Consider the following 10653-nt stretch of genomic DNA (forward strand, 5'->3'; position numbering starts at 1 on the left):
TTCTGACGCTGTGCCGATCAGGCTCAGTGTCAAAAGTGAAAGTAAAGTGTAGCCGTGGCTCTGCCGAAAGCATGCAGAGTGTGTCTAGGGTGTGTCTAGACTACAGGGTTTTGTCACAAAAGTGGACTTCTGTTGACAAAACTATACCTGCGTCTACACTACCGCTGAGTTCTGTTGACATAGCGTTGACAGAACTCAGCAGTTTTGTCGATGGCAGTAAACCTCATTCTACGAGGAATAACGCCTTTTGTCAACAGAGTTCTGTCGACAGAAGGCGTTATTGCATCTACACTGTCCTTTGTGTCTACACACTCATGTCAGCAAAGCGGCTTGCTTTGTCGATAGAACTGGATATAGCTTAGATGCTCTTTGTTGACAAAGGCTTTGTCGACTGTATCTGTCGACAAAGCCTCTGTCAACAAAAGCCTGTAGTCTAGACGTACCCTTAGAATTAAAGGACAAAGGATGCTCTTTACAGGCAACCATCCAGACACTGAGGTGTCCAAACAGTAGAAACACACTTAATGGCTTTTATTTGCACATTTAAAACCATAAACCATATCTCTAACTTAACATACAAGAGTGATGCATACACCAAAATAAGATATATAGATCTGATAGGTTACATGAGGTATATTGTCCATAGTATCATTGAATTATGCATATTTGTATACACAAGACAATTTTATAAAGTGTGTGTAGGGGGAAAGGGGAGGGGATCATCACATATGCAACCCATGTTTTTTGTCAGCACTCCTGTGTGTGACACCTTTATTGCACTTCTACTTCCTTCTCTTTCAACATTTATAAAATGAGGCGCTATATTAATTAACATTCGTGGCATGGTTTGGAGACAGTTGGATGTAGGATGCAGTTGCACTGCAAAATATTCTTTGGGAGGAATAACAACTAAAAGAATCTATCCCCAGAACACAAACCAAACTCTTTCTGAGGCTTAGAAAGGTTGGATTTATGTGGTTGACTGGTTACATTCTTGGTTCCAGTTGGTTTTGGCAGTGGAGGTGCCAAAATACCACAAGAGAGTCACTTCTCACTGGGATAGGATGCAATCACAGAAGCCCCCTTGCTGTTGTTCTCCCCTGTGCTGATCATGCCACTGACGCCTGCCTTCTTGCAGTTAGTGTGGATGCTCAGCTACTGCTATTTCAAAACAATTGGCCTCCAGAGGCCTCTCACAGCTGCACTTGTGGCTGCTCTGGCCACACCCCTAACAACTCCACAGCTCCCCTTCTCCTGCAGAGTTTAAAGCTGACGGCAGAAGGGAAAGGGCTTGTGGCACCAGGACAGCCCTACTAGCCCCATGCTACACAGCACCCATCTTTGGAGACATGAGTGACCCCGGCACTACCTCTGCACCCCACTTCCCCATGACGGCCAGCACATCTGCAGCAACCTCTGATGCCCCTGGCCAGGGATGAAAGAGGGGACTTGCCTGGACTGGTGCAGACATCCTGGACATCATCAAGGTCTGGAAGAAGGAGACCAACATCCAGGATCTCTGTTCCAAGAGGAATGCCGATGTATACAGCTGGATGGTCATCAGTGTGGTGGTGAAAGGACACATGCGGACCCTCAACCAGGTGTGCACCAAAATCAAAGAATTCCAGCAGGCCTACTCTAAGGCCAGCGAGCAAAGTTCTCACTCTGGGACAGCACCGCACACCTGCTGCTTCAATAAGCTGCTGGATGCCATCCTGGGAAGGAGGCCAGTCACCTCCCCCACCATTATCATCGACTTTGGTCAGGACACGCCCAGCATCAGCGTCCACAAGGGTGGGTTTGTGGAGGAGAAGAATGACAACAAGGAGGAGGAGCAGACCAGCCAGGACACCATACCCACCAGCTAGGAGATGATCCTCAGTGTGGAGCTGGCCCCCCTCTCCCAGGATGACTCCCAGGGCCTGGACACTCCTGCGGAAGGCACTTCAGGTAAGTTCCATCACTTTCCCTATACACACACAAGGGCAGGCAGTTGGCTGTGAGGGGCTGTGCATACCTCACTCAACCTTCTTGGCCTGAGGGTTGCACAACAGCTTGTGCACGTGGATTCACACGGAGCACCAGTTTGGTGTACCCAGCCCCATGATGCTCTCACACAAAAACCCCTCACTCCTCTCACATGGTTCCTAGATAGGCCCGCCTTACTCCTGCCTCCATGGTGGGACATCTTCCCACAACAAGCCACCACTAAGGAGCACCACACATGGCACAGGCTCATAGCTGGGCAGCATCCGTTCCTGGTCAACTGCTGTGATGCAAAGGAGACCGATCCCCTGCATGGGAACCTGCTGAAGGGAGGAAGAGGAGAGACCCCAGAAGCACTCTCTACTGCTCACATACGCTACCCCCAACTCCTTCCTCCTCCAGGGGGCAGGGATAGATATTCTCTCTCTGTAGGACGCTGCCAGTGCTGGACCTGATGTGTGCAGGAAGCCAAGCTACTCCAGCCTCTCCTCCTACCCACAGACTCCTGCCCTGGCCAGCATGTTCCTATGCCTGCTTATTCTCAGGACATGAGGGTAACAAGGTTCTCTTGGGGTGTTGATGCCCCTGCAGGAAAGTGCCCGCTGTGCAGATGGCCTTGCTCAAAACACATCACGAGTCCTTCAGTGTCGACTCAGATTAGGGCTTTACACCCAGAGTCTCCTCTGATATCATCTTCTTGATTCCGTGGGCTCCGCTGCAGAAAGCACACCAGGGGTGACCAGATGGCCTGACTCCAGTTGCTCATTCAGAGGTTCGATGAGGAGTGCCAGAAGCAGGCTGCTGACTGAGGAGTACTGGCCTGACCAGGAGCAGCACAAGGCCATGTGGACCAATTAAAACTTAAAAAACAACAAATAGTCTAGTAGCACTTTATAAACTAACAAAACATGTAGATGGTATCATGAGCTTTCGTGGGCACAGCTCACTTCTTCAGATGACCAGAGTGTTGGAAGTCCAGATCCAAGAATAAATAAAGGAACGAGGGGAAAGGGGAAGAAAGAAAAAAATTGAAGGGGAGGAAGAAAAAAAAGACAGTGAGTAGATAAGCTTCAGAGGGATAGCCGAGTGAGTCTGTAACAGGAAAAACTTAAAAAATAACAATTAGTCTAGTAGCTTTTTCGGATATCTGTCCGAAATCCACACAAATCAGATATCCAAAAAGGCAACACACAAAATGGAAGTGCCGTGGCATCTACAAGGGCAACCAGAGCATGCAGTGTGAGTTTGGTGTCACACCGGGGGTAGGCAGTGGACAAGTGGCGTGTGAGGTGCAGCTGTAGAGATGAGCTCCTTTAAGCTCGTTTCTCAGCTAGCCTCAGTAAGCAGCTACCAGAAGTGTCCACCCCCTATAGGTGCTCTCCCCAAATTGCTTCCAGGGGCTTTAAATGTGATGCAGGCTCCAATCATTGTGGATGTGCTATTTCAAAATAATGCTGCGCTATTTCAATGCTGCCTTGTTATGCGGATACACAATTTCAAAATAGGTATTTCTGGAGTTGTTATTTCAAAATAAGCTGTTTTGAAATTATTTCCTTGTATAGACATGTCCTTTGGATGTGCCAGGCAGTTTCCAAAGCCAGCTGAAGACAAAAGACAATTGCTTCGCATTGCTTAAATAGATTTCCCCAAGGATGGGAATCCATTGTTGGTATTTTATTGTGGGATGGGAGAATGCCAAGTTCAAAATGGATTCCAGAACCAGGTGGCATGGTCATGTGTCGTTCTAGACTGACCACCCTTTGGGCTTATAGGACAAACAAAGCTGTTTACAGGTCACTGAGCTGATCACCAAGCCATTAAGTTTCTAGGGCACTAGTAATGGCTCTCTTTAGCACACTTCAAACTATAAGCATATTCACACTTCATGTTTCTAATTTCACATAGAAGAATGATACGTGCACAGAAATAGGATATACACATCCAGCAGACCGTAACTATAACTTTGAGTTATGCATATTCATAGTCATAAGCCAATTCTCATAATGCATGGCCAAGCATCAGAGCCAGTTTCTCAGTTGGCCCAAAACTACAGAGTACCTGTTTGAATATTTCAGGCCTGCCTGGAAACAGGTAGGGATATATATATCTCAAGGAAGCCTGTTCTTAGGAGAATCCAACTCCATTTTACAAACCCAAGAAATCTTGGCTGTTTACAAGCTTTGTGAGGGTTGGCCATTAGGAATGAAAGCTGATTAAGAATATAAAATATTTTAACTGGGTTAATTCAGGCAAATTGCTATGGACATTTTTTTTAAATGAAAACAGCCTCTATCAGTTGATGACAGTTTAGGACACGAGAAGGGAGTTATGACCATGATCTCCATATAAAATTAGCTTTATATCTATCTGAAAAAGTCAGAATTCTGTTGAACCAGTGAGTAGGGCAGGCTTCCACCAATAAATATAAAACTTGTGTGCACTATGAATTCTGAAAACTTTCCTCATTTGAGTGGCTCTGACCCAGTGAGTTTAGCATATAGTGGGCTAGATTCTCCCCTGAATCTGAGCTCTCTGCAGGAAAGTTGGGGATGGAGTATAAGCATCCAGAGGAAGGTGCCCTGATCTTGTGCCAGCTCTAAAATAAATTACAGCAGCCTCAGGGTTGCTTTAACATAGGGCATATTTCTGAGGGTCCCCATGTCGATGGTGTTCTCCATACTTCCTGATCGCCCCCTTCATTGGGGGCTGGTATATAATTTGGCTCTGACAAGTGTACACCAGCACAATTCTCGGTGGGGCATTTGGGCACAGAACCTGGCTCCTTTGTGGTAGAGAGGCAGCACGAACAGGTCAGATCACAAGGTCTCTTGTCATATTTGAGTTCCTAACCATTTGTTGAAAAGGCACCTCTGGTGTTCCAGTCAGCATCCCATTACATTCCTCCAGAGCTTTGAAAGTCCTTTGACTAAATGAAAAGTATGGAATCTATTGATGTATTTTGATTCAATCTTTCCCTTTTCAGCTCAGCCTCAAACTTAGCCTCCATTTTTGAAAGTACAATTTTGCAGGTTCTGATAAATAATTAGACATCTATCTGACTTGGCACCCACAGTGAATTACAAGCAAAGCAATATAGTCCGATTATTTACAGGTACCGGCTATGTTTTTCTTTCTCTGTCTCTCTCTCTCTCTCTCTCACACACACACAAAATCACTTAGCACTGACAACCAGATGCAACAGTGGCAGGTAAAAGGACATTATCCAATTCACTGCTTCTTTTGCTGTGAGTTTTTAAAGTGACGACTAGTGAACCTTTTACATTGTTAGTGTCATTGCAGCTCATATATTCCTTTTAGCCTAGACCAGGGGTGAGGAACCTTTTGGGGGGTTGCTTTTATGGGGCTGCTGACTCACAGGAAAATCAGCTGCACACAAGCGAAAGGGAGAAAGACATTCTCCACATTTTCCTCACACACCAGAGCCTTGGGGTGCCCAGGCTAGTAGATTTTGTGTGCCAGAGCCCTGTGGAAGGATGGTAGGGGAGGGGGAGGCTGGAGCACCAGTGCTGGTTCCACAGTGCTGGGTGGGGTGGGGAGCCTCAGGAGCCAGATCCGGACAAGCTGGATCTACATCTGGCCCCTGGGCTGAGGTTCCCCAACCGTGGACTTTTCCTAAACCAAAACTGGAGATCCACACACCACTGAAAGGCTGTGGAATGTCAAATATGCAGCCAGGATGGTCTTTAGATTTTTTCCTGTGGGTTTCACAGGGAGATGAACTGCTGAAGTTTGGATTCTGTGGAATGCAGAGCTGCTATAGCTTGTTGGCGAGAGATTTACAAATATTTTATAAGTTAAGTAAATGTTAGGAAAAGTTGTGTTACTTTAACACTTGCTTTGCTATTAATTGGTGAGCCCATTTGATCCCAGTATTCATATATAATCGCATTTAATTTGTGTAGAAAGAAAAGGATGAGCAAGGTAATCATAGGAGAATATATTGTAAAGGTTACAGCATTGAAAACCCACATCTCAGTATTTATTGCTGAAAATGTATTGGACATTAAATATCTAACGCCTAATGCTGAATCCAAACAAAAAAAAGCAATCTATTCTCTACGGATTCACAGTAACAAGAACAGGAAGTGATAAGCTGTAACCAATTCAGTCATTGGCTAAGTACAGTCCACAAATGCCTTTCCCGATACTACTGTATATCATGGGAGACTAATGCCCGCTCTAATGCAGCACAACAGTAAAAGCTAAAACCAATTTTTAAAATTACTTTATCTTTCCCTCAGGCTACAGCAGGGACTCGGGAGGAGGGAGAGGAGAATGGCAGTGCATGTAGACTGAGGATTATAGGAGTTAAGGGCAGGTTCCCAGGGGTTGCAAAGACCCTGTAGTAAAATGTGGCCTGGGGCTGGAAAAGGCCCCAAAGGGAGGCTGCAAATTCTCAGTATGTGTTGGTACCACAAGGGCCATCCCTATGGAAGTGCAAGGCCCAGGAAATGCCCCCCTCCCTTCTGCCACAGGCCCTGCCCTTGTCCCACCTCACATTGCCCCTGCTTCACCCATGCCCCAGCTCTTTCCACCCCTGCTCCGAGCCTGTGTTGGATGGGGGAGCAGAGCAGCCTGGGGCCAGGTCACTCTGCTTCCAGCCACCGTTTTGAAGCAGAATGACCTGGCTGTGAAATGGCAGGGCAGAGCAGCCTGCTGCAGTACTCCATTCCTGCAGCTCTCACCACCGTGGTGAAGCAGAATGACCCAGCTGGGATATGACGAGGCAGAGTAGGCTACTGCGTTACTCCATTTCCCAGAGCTCCTGCCACTGCAGTATGAGGGACTGACCCCTGTTGCCAGCCCCAGGCCTCCCCTGCTAATTCTCCACACTACCCTGGGCCCCATGATTGAGGTCGGAGCAAACCTCAATATGAGATGGTTGGGCAGCTATTGTGGGGCCTCATTCTTCCCTTCCTCATCCCACTCAAAGAGTGTGAGCAGAGTATCCCGCACTACCTCAGGAACAAAGGCTACCAACAGGTCCCTGGAGGAACAGTAGCAAAATCCTAAGGCTCCTACCCCTTCTCCATCCTGGCTGGCTGCAGGAACCTGAGCTCTGACTGATGGAGCAAGAGATGAGTGCCGGGCCTGCACTGCATGCAGCCTCCATGGCAGTTGCCCGTAGACCTGTCAGCCGACGGTCAGGGCTCCCTATATCTGTCCCTTAAGACCGGCTGAAGTTCTTTTAAATTGTGCTTGGTTCTATTATAGCAACTGAAGGTGTCAGGTTAAAACTTAAACAGTTACAGGTTTATTTGAGGAAGCTTATAAATCATATGGTTGCAATGGCTATTGTTCTATTTCTTAACTACTAGCAAAATATAGATCTTAAAAATGGTTACAAAGAAGATAAAGATAGAAAAATAGAAATAATGGTACCAAGTAACAGCTTACTCTTTCTATGTGTACACTTAAGACAGAGGACCACATCCAGGTACCATTTTTACCCCCTTCTGTGCCTCTCGACTCCAGCATGTCAGGCCAGGGCCGGTCCCTCAATTCCTAGGAAAGACGAAAATACGAGGTGGGCGTCCCCATAGAACCTCGGGAGGTCAAACACCTAACCCGGCCAGCAGGTAGAGGGTAGAATGACACTCAAAGTGAGTGTGTGCTGGGCCCATCTTTTATACTCATGGGGTCACGTATTTCTCTTTCTTATCTGTCATGCCAAATGGGGCTGGTCTGTCTTTTGTGAGACCAGTTCTTACAAGGGAGTTGTGAACTTAATTTACACTTGTAAGAGAGATAACTAAATTGGAATTACTGGGGATTCTTTTCTCAGTGGGAAATTCCTCTTCCAGGGACTGTGTGTGTGTTTGAATCAACATAGGTGCCAGCCGGTGGCAGTTTCGCATATCCTGATCTCTCCTCATATCTATGTTTCAGCTTCTCAGGATCAGATGAGCCAGCATAGACTATGCTGATATTATTGTTCCTTCTCTGTCCTGTATGCTTCAGAGAGGCAAATAAGATGGATGATATGGGGGTTAGTCTGTCTGGCTACAAGACCATTGTTCTCTCACTCAGGTAAGCAGCAGCCCTGGCCTCCATGAGTGGGAGAGCACCAGGGAAAAATCCCTCCCGCGCCAGACACACCCAACCTGGCCTAAAGAGATAGGGAAAGAAGATTCCTACCCTTCGATAGAGGAGATTCCACATGGCAAAGCAATGCTGAGGCTGGGAGAGAGGGGTGAGCAGGGACAGGCCACAGTCTGAGGACATACCTTCTCCATAGCACAGAAATGGAGACAAGATAGGACCTGGCCCACTGGAAGAGAAGATGTGACTTTTTCTAAATGGCCATTTAGGGACTGGAGCTGTCTGGCTGTGGCAAATGTTAAGGGCCAGCACTGTCTGTCTTTGCTACATCACATACTACCTGGGCAAGTGCAAGAAGATATATGTGTTGGTGGTACCAGTGGCGGATTTAGAGTTATTGGAGCCCTGTGCTCAGCTTCATTTGTGGGGCCCCTTGAGACCCAGCCGAGAAAAAAAACATTCACTCTTCCTGACCCTTCCATTTTTCATTCTTTTTTCTTCATCCTCTTACTATGTTATAAGTAATGAGAAGTAAATGAACATAAAGTGAGGTACCTTGATTGTTTTTGAAGTCTAACTTTTTTTCCACAGACTGATTGAAAATTGCTGAGGGTCTCGGTGGACCACTTAATGAGCTTTCCAAATATTGTTTGTACCATTAGCTAACTATTGAAAAGTGCTTTGGATAAGAACGCTTTCTAAAAAACCCCATAATAACCTTTCCTCGGTCCACCTGAATGGAGTTCTCAGAGCACAGTTTGAGAACTTCTGGTCTAAATTAAAGCTTGAATTTGCATTAAGCAAACATGAAAATTGTGTACAAATAAAATGCATCGATGACGCATGAATGGAAAAATAAAAGTTAACTTTCTCTGAAAGAATGTACATTTGAAAAAAAAATATTCACTAGCTTTCTTTCTGCACTTTCTCTTTACAAAATCATCCATTCAGTCATTGTAATATTTTATAGAGGCACTTTCAATTGTCGGTATAGCTGAACTTGTCAAACATTCCTCCCTGCTCACTTGCTCCCCCCACAACCCTCTCTGAAGTGGAACTACCCCTCCCCCCCACAGAGCAACCACCCCCTGTGCAGGGACAGAGGGTTGCTGGACCCAGTGGGGAACTGCCTGGACCTGGGGGTCTTGTGTCATGGGGGGGATGGGATATTTCATTGTAAATCCACCCCTGGGTGGTGCACAAAACGGTGCTGCATTAAGTATCTGAGGGTATGTCTACACTACCCCCCTAGTTCGAACTAGGGGGGTAGTGTAGACATACCCTGACAGACTGGGGCTGGGAGTGTGAGGAATAGTTTTTAAGTTAAAGTCAGTCCCCCCCCATTTCCAAGCATGGTTCAGCTAGCAGGCCTGAAAGCCTCCCAAGTCTGAGCAGGGTCAATTTCCCTCCAAAACTGAACATAATCTCATTTGTAAGGCTTATTTCCACTACTCGTGCAGTAAGCAGTCATAGCTAGGTTCAAAGTGTCTCCTATTATGCACAGGCACACAAATGGGACAGGCACACAAATGACACCACAGGGGCATCAGGAGTAGGTCACAAAGGGTCCAATATGTGCTTGACCAAAGAACTTAACAGGAGGCATTCAGCACCTCACAGTAACTGTCTCTCCCTGACCCCCACTCTTACCTATAGACATGGAACAGTGTGAAGTCCGAGGAATAGCTTGTCAGGTAGCTGTGCAATCTTGAGAATTCTAGCTTGGGGTTAATTACTATCCCTTAAAAATAATTAAAATAAATATTAAAAGGAAAAATATCATTACATTTTTGATGCCTGGCAAGGAGTGGGAGAAGACAATCTCTTTGCAGGAGCCACATCTGAAATACTCATTAACAAACTGGAATGGCTAGTAATTGGAAATGTCTTTCATTTGTGAAAATTCCTCAGCGCTGTCAAGTCTCATTGTAGAGAATGAGAATGTGGCAGATGCTTTGTCCAGAGGGAAAGATTTGTAGGAAGAAACATATTTATACTAGTAGCTTTGAGATGGGCTAGAACATTTACAGCTATTCAAAAGACCCTACTAGAGAGGTTTATGTACTTCTGGAATTGCGGATGCACTAGCAACAAGCTGGAAGGAGACAAGATTCTTAAGGTGCTCACCATTTCAAAAACAAAATCCAGTTCTAGTTGGGATGTGACTTGAAAAATTCCTAAATCTAGGTGCCAGAGCTGGTCAGAACATCACCTTCAACATGGAATTCTGAAAACTCATGCCCCCAAGTTTTCCTATCAGTTGTGTTGCTTTCATGCTGACTTCAGCATTTCTTAGCAGATATCCTGTTATTATTAAGGAAGGTTATGGGTGTTTATAAATGGACAATGAGTCTTGGAAACTGCTAGTACTTGATTCACCTCTAATCGGGTTTTTTTCTTCAATGGGAAAAAAACCTCTCTCACCTATTCTTCAGGGAGACATGAGTCTATTCACTGGGTCTATATAGTACTTGTGTACTTCCCCCCTTGGCTGGACTCAGAAGATTAAGATTCTTTTTAGAGAATTGATACCACTTTTTATTTTAATTTTTTCTGTCTGGCAAGATAAAAAAAAATATTCCTCAACTTCATGTATCTCTTTAT

At 45.7% G+C, this 10653-nt stretch overlaps 1 long non-coding RNA gene across 1 annotated transcript in view; it reads right to left on the minus strand.

The window, feature by feature from the left end:
- The window catches only part of LOC142818593 (uncharacterized), a 45518-nt gene extending 35726 nt beyond the window's left edge, over window positions 1-9792 (minus strand). The window contains exon 1 of the long non-coding RNA XR_012896134.1: window positions 9700-9792. This is a non-coding gene — a long non-coding RNA (uncharacterized LOC142818593). The remainder of the gene's footprint in view (window positions 1-9699) is intronic.
- Between the last annotated feature and the right edge of the window lie 861 nt (window positions 9793-10653).

Source organism: Pelodiscus sinensis, chromosome 16 (assembly GCF_049634645.1).
Source record: "Pelodiscus sinensis isolate JC-2024 chromosome 16, ASM4963464v1, whole genome shotgun sequence".
NCBI lineage: Eukaryota > Metazoa > Chordata > Testudines > Trionychidae > Pelodiscus > Pelodiscus sinensis.